Genomic DNA, 10772 nt, shown 5'->3' with positions numbered 1-10772 from the left:
TACTGTGTGCATAGAAGTTAATCCTTTTAAAATAATATATGCATATGTATAAAAATACATACATACCCATACATAAATAGACAAGCTTTAAAAAAAATTGTTGTGAATAATTTACATTACATCCAAATGTAATGGCAAGGTAGTGTCTTGTTTTCTTAATTGCATAATTTAGATGCTTGACCAGATTTTTAAAAAGATAATAGACTTATTCAGAATTCAAGGTTACTTTCTAAAACTCATATTCTTAATTTAATGATTAAGTTTATAACAGTTATTTTTTTGTTTACTTTCTCTGGAGAGAAAAGGAATTTTCATTCCTATGATATGAGACAAATTATCTCTAATAAGATTTTATTTATACATCATGATGTTGAAAGTTTGTTGAGGATCTTGAAGAGACCCTTTTGTACATATCTGTAGAAACCTAGACAGAAGCTGTGTGGTGAGATTTCTCAGAATGGGCTCAGGAAGTAGTATTAGTATGGCAAAGAGAATTATCATAATTTAAGGATGCCCGCAAACTTGATCGGTGAGATTGTAGGTACCAGCCAATGGGAGATAAGACCTCTTTTCTTTAGAAACAAATTTTTATGCTTCTTTAAAAAATTTATTTCTCATTATATTATACTCCCATGTGATGGTGTTTCTTAATCTCTTTTTTTTTTCCATAGACACTTTTGGCCATCTGGTGGATCTGATGGAAACTTTTTATATTCATGTTTTTGCATTCATAAAATTGAATAGACTTACAGAGGAAATTGATTACACTGATATATCTATATATACACATATATGCATGTGCATACATTCCTGTACATATTTATATTGTGTATCTACATCTATCTATTAATCAATCAATCAATCAAAATTGTTAACTGTCTACAATGTGCCAGGCATTGTTGTTCCTAGGATACTAAATTAGGGAAAGGACAATCCTTGCCCTTGAGAAGCCTACATTCTAGTGAAGATACAACATGTGACAAATATATATGAATTAAATTTTATAGAGGATTAATAGGAAATGGTGAATCAAAGGCACTAAAATTAAGGTGGGTTGTGAAAGCCTTCCATTGAAAGATGTATTTTAGTTGGGACTTAAAGGAAACAAAGGAAGCCAGTATGTGGATCTAAAGAGGGAGAACATTCCAGGCATGGGAGACATCTAGAGAATTTGCTTGGAGCTGAGAGATGAACTGTCTCAATGCTGAAGCAAAAGGAGGTTAGTGTCACTAGATCAAAGAGTACAGGACAGGGAGTAAGGTACAAAAGGAATGGAGTGTTAGGAGGCAACTAGGTCATAAAGGACTTTGAATGCCAAACAGCATTTTGTATTTGATCCTAGAAGTCATAGGGAGACTGTCAAGTTGGTTGAGTATGTGAGTGACATGGTGGGACTTGTTCTTTAGGAAAATCTCTTTCATAGCTAAATAGAGGAAGGATCAGAGTAATAAGAGACTTAAAGCAGTCAGACCCAACAGCAGGCTGTTGACATAGTCCAAACACAAGGTGATCAAGGATGGCATCAGAATGGTGGCAGTGCCAAAGGAGAGAAGGGAGTATAGCTTTACAAAGAAGAATTTGGCAGGCCTTGAAACAGATAAGATATAGAAGAGGTGAGGGATATTGAGGAGTCAAGGATGATTGCTAGGCTGTGAGTCTGAGAGACTGGGAGGATAAGGTCATCCTCAATAGTAATAGGGAAAGTCAAAGGACGGGAAAATTTTAGAGGAAAAGATAATGAGTTCTAATTTATACTGTTTTAGAGGTCTACTGGACATTGTTTGAGATGAGTGAAAAGCATTTGGTGATATTTCATTAGAAGTCAGTCAAAAGTTTGGGACAGGATTTGTAGATTTGGGAATCATCAACATAAATCTCATGAAAAAGCCAAATGAAGTACTGTAGTTGAAAGAAGAAGATGGCCTAGGACAGATAATCTGAGGGACATCAATGTTTGGAAGATATGATCAGGAAGAGGAGTGGCCAAATAGGTAGGATTAGAGCCAGGCAAGAGTGGTATCTCAAAAATTTAGAGAGAAGAGAGTCTCATGGTGGAGAGAGTAATCAAAACTTCCAAAGGCTGCAGAGAGATCAAGGAGAATGATTGAAAAAAGGTCATTGAATTTGGTTTCTAAAGATTATAAGCAACTTTGGAGAGAACAGTTTTGTTAGAATGTTAAAGTTGAAAACTGAATTGAAAGGGATTAAGGAGAGAGAGGGAAAGAATGTGGAGGTATTTATTGTTGTTGAAGACATTTAGCTGCAAAGGACGGAGGAAATATAGGCCAATAGTTAGTTGAGATGGAAGGATTGTGCAAGGACTTTTTCAGGATGGGGAAGACGTGAGCATGTCTCTAGGTAATAGAGAATGAGCCGCCAGGCAAGGAGAGTTTGAAAATCAGTGATAGAATGGGAATGACCAAGGAGGCAGTCAGGTAACAAACACAGGATGGAATGGGTTTGCTATTTTTGTCTCTTTCTCTATCTACAAAGATCACAGAGTTCAGGTTAAGCATCCCTGCCCACAAATAGAAACTTGAGGAAAGGAGCTATTTTTTTTTCATAGTAGTCACATAACCTAGAACAATGACTATTATAAAGTAGTCACTCAATAACTTTTGAACTATTGAATTGAACTAATTTTACCTCCATGCACCATTCTGTATCTAAACATACTGTCACAACAAACACATAGACATATAGAGGTATATATGTGTGAATATATATATATATATATGTACACACATACACACACATATACAATGTCTATATCTATGCATACATAAGTCAGATCCCTGAAACTAGTAGGAAAGAGAATCAATTAGTAAAATTCTTAGAGATGGTGCTTTGTTCCAAATCATTACAAGAACATGAGATATTTTTTATCAATATAACATTACTGCAGTATCTTCCCCAACTGATTTTCTATAAATAGAGGGGGAAATGAACACCAAGATGCTATTAAAAGTAGATAAGTAACAAATAAGAATGCAAATTAAGTGTTCAATTTCTACAATGGGAGCATTCCTACCTGGGACTGCTCTATTAAATCTGGCTCATTGTAAGAATTGCATATTGTTTTCCAAGTCATTTTCTTTTGTTACATTTTAAGATGAAATGTTAGCTTCTAATTTTTAGTAAATGGAACTTTTCAACGGGTAAAGGCTGCTAGGTGGTACTTTAGTATTACTATATGGTAACATTATGATACAATTATTAAATCATTATGGAAATATTTTCCTTTTAAAGCCTAGAGTGTCTTCAAGGGTTCCACATGTGTCTGTTTGTTTATAATCAGATTCGAATAATGACATATCAGAGTCAGCAGAGAAATCTTAAAGGGCATTTCTTCCATCCTAGATCATATCAGGTTTCTTTTCATGAAGATTTTGCTTGAGGATCTCTATTAAGGAGGGATATATTATCACCCAATTTAACCTACTCCTTTTTTAACAAAGCTCTATTTCTTTGTTTTGTTTTTTTTTTATCTTTTTCTCCTGAGATCAAACCTAAATTTGCCACTTTATAACTCATATTCATTTATCCTCCAACTGAGATTTGGGGATAGGAGAATAAGCCAAATGACTCTTTCTTGTTATAAATCTTTGGACCCAGATTTCTACTTTTAATCTTATGCCATACATCCCAAGCTCCTTCAACAGCTTCACATATATCATTTTCTCAAAGCCTTTATATGTCCTTATTAACTTCCTCTGGATATTTTCCACCTTATTCACAATACCTTTGTGTACAGTGGTATATCACCAATGTGATGCCCATAGAAGCTTCTATGAATATGCAGATATATTTCCTGGGTTTAATGGAAAATGTAAAAAACTTTCTTCCTCAAAGACAAAACAAAGATACTTACTCAGATACCAGAAAGCCAATTATCCCATAATCCCATAAACAAAGAAGTTTATACACATCACCAAATCAAGGAGTGCCTACATCCCCAAGCCTTCCCTCCCTTAGTCCTCCCTCACAAATAAGCTCCCCTAGGCAAAATTCCTCCCTCTCTCACTCAAGATGAGAAATGGCCTGCCTCATCTCTCTTCCGGCTCCACCCTTTCTGCTTCACTGGTTAGGCAAGCTCCTCCTACCATGTGCTCCATATAACTCAAGCTGTGTTCTGGGACAGAGCTCAATGCAGGTCACATGGACCTATTAAGAAGCAGCAAAGATCTTCAAGTTCCCTTAACATAACAAGCGGTTTAAAATTTTTGATAGGATTTCATCTAATTAGCTGTTTTTTTTCCTTTTTCAACTCCAGTAGTTATATAAAGAATTTATAAGAGGCATGAATGAGTACTTTTTAATTGTTTTCACTTCGTAATATTTAAATACTCACATATGATGCTACACATACAGATTTTCAAGAATTCATCTATCAACAATCATTGCCTAAACACTTACTGTATTCCAGACACTGTTCTACATCCTGGGGTACCAAGAAAGGCAAAAGATATCTCCAAGCTCACAGACCTTATAGTCTGATACCCAAGATAGCATACCATGCATTACATTTTGGACAATTCTGAAATTTCTTCGAGCACACCAAGGTATGAACTAGAAGGAAGAAAACTTTAGAAGGCAAGATCACATAGGGAATGGACAGAGCACCTCACCTGAAGGCCGAAGTTGTGCTCAGCTCTTGGGTGACCCCAGGCAATCCTTTAAGGTCCTATGAGATAATTTCTTCATCAAGATACCATGAGTAATAGTAATTGGCTCCATCTTAATTCTCCATTTTGATAGTCTATCCTTAATACCCCAAGAAAAGTTATCTTGCATTAAATCAGTATATATTTGTTATTTTGTCAAGTTAAAGGTTCTTAACATGGAGTCTATGGTCTCTCTCTCTCTCTCTCTGTGTATCTTTGTCTCTCTGTCTCTCTTTATGTATATATGTATATATACATACACACACTCAGAGGTATATATAACAATATTGGATTTGCTTTTTAGTCTTATGCAATTTATTTTACATTTTCAATGATTATTAAGTGAAAGGGTCCCTATTCTTTACCAAACACCCAAAAAAACTTCACCCTCCACCCGTAAAAATGGCAAACAGTCATTAACTAGGTGAACAAATTTTCTTTCCTTTGATATAATATAAGCTACTTGAGGGCAGGGACTGGTTTCATGCAAGTCTTTGTAGTCTCAGGGAATAGCTCTGTATGTGGTAGAAAGTATGATCTTAATAATGATTGATTCATTTGTACACTAACTTTTCATGAAACTTTAATCCTGGAAGAGAACATTGTGGCCACCTACACACACAAACACAAACACACACACACTAGAGAATTTGTTTTTGGAAGTTTGAAAGTTTGTTGAGGATAGATATCCTTTAATGGATGAACTTCTTTTGAAGGAATACCTATTCATTTCTAATCAATTCATTCTATTTTGGGCAGCTTGAATTTTTAGGAAGTTAAAAAATTAATACTAAATATGTCTTTTTACACACTGCCTAATGTTTTTTGAGGAAAGCTCCCAGATTATCTTAAAATGTCTTATACATGTATGTGTTATTATGATATAGTCATAGCACTAAACTGAGGGAAAGGGTAGAATAACTTCATTTTTTTCTGGTGTTTTCCAAGGAGTTAGCAAATAGTGTAAATTAAAAAAAAAAACTAAACAAAAAACTTTTAGCATGGAATGTTCCAGATTAAATTTGACTACCTGATGACTCATATGTCAGGGCCCCTTTGTGTGCCATCTTTCATTGTCTTTCTTGTTTCATATAGGCAGAAATTACTAAACTGAAACCTAGGACATTGTGACACAAAATGAGACAATAACTTAATAGATCTCTACTAACTGTACCAGTAATAAAAGAGAAATTACATTGAATATCTTGTTTTATTGAAAAATTTAGATAAGAATTAACTTTAGTATAACTAAAATAACACTTTTTCTTTCAATTTTGAATTTAAGTAAAATTAAATTTATTTGGATTGTATATGTAGTTGTAGGGAAGGTAAGTCTCATTTTTTAAAGTAATATTTAAATCATTATATTGTTTTCAACTTTATTCAGAAATTAGGTTACTATTTGAATTCTTTTAAAGGCTCTATGTTGTTAGATTCATTTGAACATGGAATAATGCCAAGAGATCACATATTTGGCCTTTTTTCTCTCTCTTCATGCTTAAACAAATCTCTTTTTTTAAGATAATCAGGCTAAGGTTACATTTTTATATAAATTAATTTTCTCAGCACATATTTATCTATCAAATAATGGGAAAAGTAAACTGTCAACTTTCTACTTTTTCTCAGACTGAATCTTATGGGTCTGAATGGAGTTGAATTATTTTTCATTTGCTTTCTCCTAGAAATAAGTAGCATGTTGTAAAGGAAAAAAAAAAGCCAGAAGATAAGATGGGTGGAGCTTACTCCTTGCCCAGAATTTTCTTCATTCACCAAACTAAAGAGGTGGGGAATATGTTTATTTTTTTTGTAATAAGTATATATTACTTCCTCAATCAATAGAAAATACTGGTAATAAATAAATATTACTAGATGGCCCACAGGTGACCAAAAGGGGATTAGCTGAGGTTGGAGCTTATGAAATAATTAAGATTCAAGAGGTAAATCAAAGTTCTCTCCATAGGTTACCTTCTTGGAAATACGGAAGCAAATCATCAGCAAAGAATCCTAAGCACATGGCTGAGTCATGTGCAAATATTTGTGGAAAAGCAGGACTTTATGATGGGAATTCCAAACCAGAAATCATGAATTTGGACCTTGGTTTTCTTATGTAGTATCTACCTTAGAAGTATCATTACTGGTATCTGAGTCTCAATTTCTGCATTGTAAAGCAGATAGCTTGTATAGTCTTGGACCTAGCTGGGTGATCCTGGACAAGTCACATAATATCTCTCTGCCTTAGTTTCCTCAACTATAAAATTTGCAGATCAAATGGTCAATATTTAGCAAGCATTTATTAAACATGTACTGTGTATCAGGTACTGTGTGAAGCACTATGGGAATATAGGAAGTTAAAAGGCTGTCTCTACCCTGAAGAAGCTCTCACAACTGTAAAGCATTTTGAAACATGCTATAAATGACTGGTATTATCATCATCATTATTATATTATAAAAGGAAGAGTTCATATCTCTAAGGAGTCTAAGACTTCTTTAAGTTCTAATTCCTGTGACCTTTTCATCCATGTTCACAGGAAGAAAGACAGTTGCTATCAGCAACTATATTATATTATTAAATATTATATTGGCAACTGTATTATATTAGCAAATATGTTGTATTTTCCCCTTATTCAGTAGTGCAATTAAAGGACTCACTTTATTGATGCTTCCTTTTAAACAAAGCTTTATAATTAACAATAAGTAAATAATAATAATCATAATTATACAGTTATCATTTTAACAGTTTCCTTTTTTGTCCTGTATATTGTTTATTTATATTGTGATTTATTTCTCGCATGAGTGTCTACCCTATAGGACTTAACATTTTAAAAGATTTGTTAAGAGTAAAAAAAAAGTCACTAAAACTTAGTGTGGGAAGCTGTTAAGAAGAAAGGAAGCTTATGTACTTCTGTTGCAGTATTTAGGGATACCAACAAGTAAGATTAGCACTAGTGTAAAAATATTAGTGTTTACTCACATAAGCATTGGGTATAAGGATAGAATTGTAAATGAGCATTTGAATAGTGCCAACATACCTTTTGATATCCAATAAATAAATGAATGAACATGAATTGTGTATCTGCTGTGCATTAGGAGAACTTTCTGGGCAGAGAATAATAAAATTCAGGAAATATGGGATAATTTTATTCATGGTGTTGGATTTCAATTGATCTCATGTTGCATCATCAATATATTATTGACCATGGGGCTGCTTTTGGATCCACATTGGTTTTGTTGGTCATTCATGATAGTCTATTACTCAATATGTGTAGTAGGTTTGGTAGAAGTTTTGATATTGGGATGTCTGGATCTCAGAGTTGCAAGGTGTGTCAGAATCCATCTGGTCCTCCTTATATCTGAAAATGAAACCACTCTGGAACCTATGAATTAAGTGGTTGTACAGTCCTTGTTTGAGGACCACTAATAAAGAACCCACCAGTTCCCAAGACAGACCCTTCTCATTCAGAGAAGGTTTATTTTTTTCCCCCTTATTTCAAATCTAAATATGCTCCTTTCAATTTCTACCATTTTTTCCTAGTGACCCCAAGCCTTCTCCACGGATATTTTCTCTACCCTATGTACCCTCTTGTGTGACTTTTGAAGGACTGCTAGTTTCCTTCTATGTAGCTAACCTGCCTGCAATTAATAGATATGCATTGATTTGCTGTTTCCCTTATTTTTCCTTTTGTCTCATCTGCCTCAATAATCCCTTAGGTGACAATAGAAAATAGCGCTGCACAAGTGCAGAGACAAACACTTTGTATAAACTGAGGTTACAGGAGGAGGAGAAACCAGGGAGGAAATTAGTTTGGAGTGATGCCTAAGTTTGACTGTTATGTCTGCTACTTACTGCATGACTCTGGGGATGTCATTTTACTCTAAGACCATTTTCTAATCTATGAAATGGGGATAATAATGACCTTGTCTAATGAGATCTTGTGTATAAACAACTTCCCAAACAGCGAAGTACCATATAAATAGTACTTGTTCCTGGTGTTGTTAGTATCGTTACTTCTTCCTAGTGATTTTTGGAGCTGGAATGACAGCTAGAAGACTGATGACATCTTGGGCCCATATTCTGCATTACTTGGCCAAACTACTTAATTTCTCAAATCTTAACTTTATGGATCAGCTAGAGGATAATAATATAACCAGTGCTAATGCTCAGATCTCAACTCCAGCTCTATTCTACGACTACCCTCTGTAGACCACTCAATGGACCTCCAGAGAGATTGCATTTACCCTGTGATTGAGATGTCCTTATGATTAATGGAATGAACACACATTTATGTCACTTATTTACATATAACCAACCATTGATCTGAAACATGCTGCATATCCCCTCTAATTTTCTTTCCTTGCCATCCAAGAGACAAGAGTTGAGTCCTCTTGTCATCTAGTGGGTCAGTTTGGACATTCCTACCAGATCTTGGTGGTCACTTGGAATAGACATTTTACAAAGTGTCCATTAGGGAATAAGAATCATTTTTCTTTGTTGTTGGTTAATGTTCACCCATCCCCCAAAGTCACCATTCTCCTAAATTTAGTTCTTTCTATTGAGGGCATCATCCTCATTCCAATCTACCTAGTTTCCAGTGTTGTAGGGATTCTTGATTCTTCAGTTGACCTGGTTACCATTTCCCACAATACCATGTGTATTCATTTGCTGAGTTCTGTTGTTGAACTTCCAAAAGATTTTTCACAATGATTCCCTTCTCTAAAGTCTTGAAGGCACACCTAAAGTTCAGATCCTCCTCATCTCTCCCCTGAAATGTTGTACTAACCTCCTAATTGGTATTCCTCCCTTAAGTCTTACCTTCCCAATTCATCTTCCACATAGCTTCATGTTTCTAATCTATGGGTTTCATTATGCCACTCTCCTGCTCAATTTCACCTGGTGGTTCATTAATTTTTATAAAATGAAAATTCTTTTGTTGAGGTTTTAAGGACCATCACACTCCAGTGTCAGCCTACATGACTAGACCTACTATACCATGATCTTCTTTCTCCACTATTCAGCCAAATATGTCTGTATTATATCCCCATTGTCTTCCCCATTCTGGTTCTTGTCTGTCAGAATGCATAGATTTTATTTCTTAGCTAGAATTCATTCCTTGCTCATCTCTGCATCCTTGGAATCCATATTTAATTTCATGCTCAGGAAGGTCATAGGATACTTCCTAGATACATGAGTGAGATTCATTTTACTGAAACCCACAGCTACTAGCCCCCTCCTGAATTGATGTATATTTATCTTATACATACTTTTTTTGTATGTGTTCTCATAATTTTATTTTAAGGAATTTCACTGAATGCTTCCCTCCTCATTTCCAGTCCCCTCCAAATCACAATATTTGGCTAAGTTTGGAGTTAGTGCATAGTGAATCAGATAAAATTTAAATATGCCCAAAATAGCACAGGGTGGGGTTCTTTGGGGCAGGAGGGTATTTGGAAGTGATGGAGACAACAGTTGCCTGGGATTCAAGTCCTACTTTTATCATTCACCTTATGTATGTGAATCAAGGCCTCTTTTTACATGAAAAACGAAAAAAAAAGGACTTGGATAATATTTCATCTTTCTCCTAAGTCTAACCCTTCTCTCCAAGATCCCCCATTCCAGGAGTCATTTCAGAGAGCGAAGAAAGAAACTCATGGTTTGAAGGGAATCAGAAAACTAAGGGTGATACAATGTCAGGGAAGCTGAAGACAAATTAAATCAGAGAACGTGTCAGGGAATTTGTGGAAATAAAGTTTTGGGATCAGGGAAGCTGATGGGGCACATAAATGGAGTTGAAAACAAATTATAGGGAGAGTGTAAGAAAATTTAAGGGAAAATGTTGGATGGAGTCTAATAAGTATAAAGAAAATTGGTTTGGAGGACAACATGGAGTGATATGAGGAGAAAAGGTGGGAAAACTTTGTCAAGGCAGACTTCAGGGGAAGTAGTGTCAGGTAAGCATCACGGTGATGTAGAGTCAGAATTGGAGTAGGTAATGTCGGGTCTGTGTGCTTCATAGAACCAGTGATAAGCACTCTAGGACACTTCCTTCTTCTCAGCTTTCTTCTCTTTTGCCATGGATTTGGAAACCAAGCAGAGGGAAATCAGAAAACTGA

The sequence above is a fragment of the Petaurus breviceps genome, unplaced genomic scaffold (genome assembly GCF_028583685.1).
Source record: "Petaurus breviceps papuanus isolate PSGF00001 unplaced genomic scaffold, PetGlider_PUasm1.0 139, whole genome shotgun sequence".
Classification (NCBI taxonomy): Eukaryota; Metazoa; Chordata; class Mammalia; order Diprotodontia; family Petauridae; genus Petaurus; species Petaurus breviceps.
Note: the sequence above shows the minus strand (reverse complement) of the source record.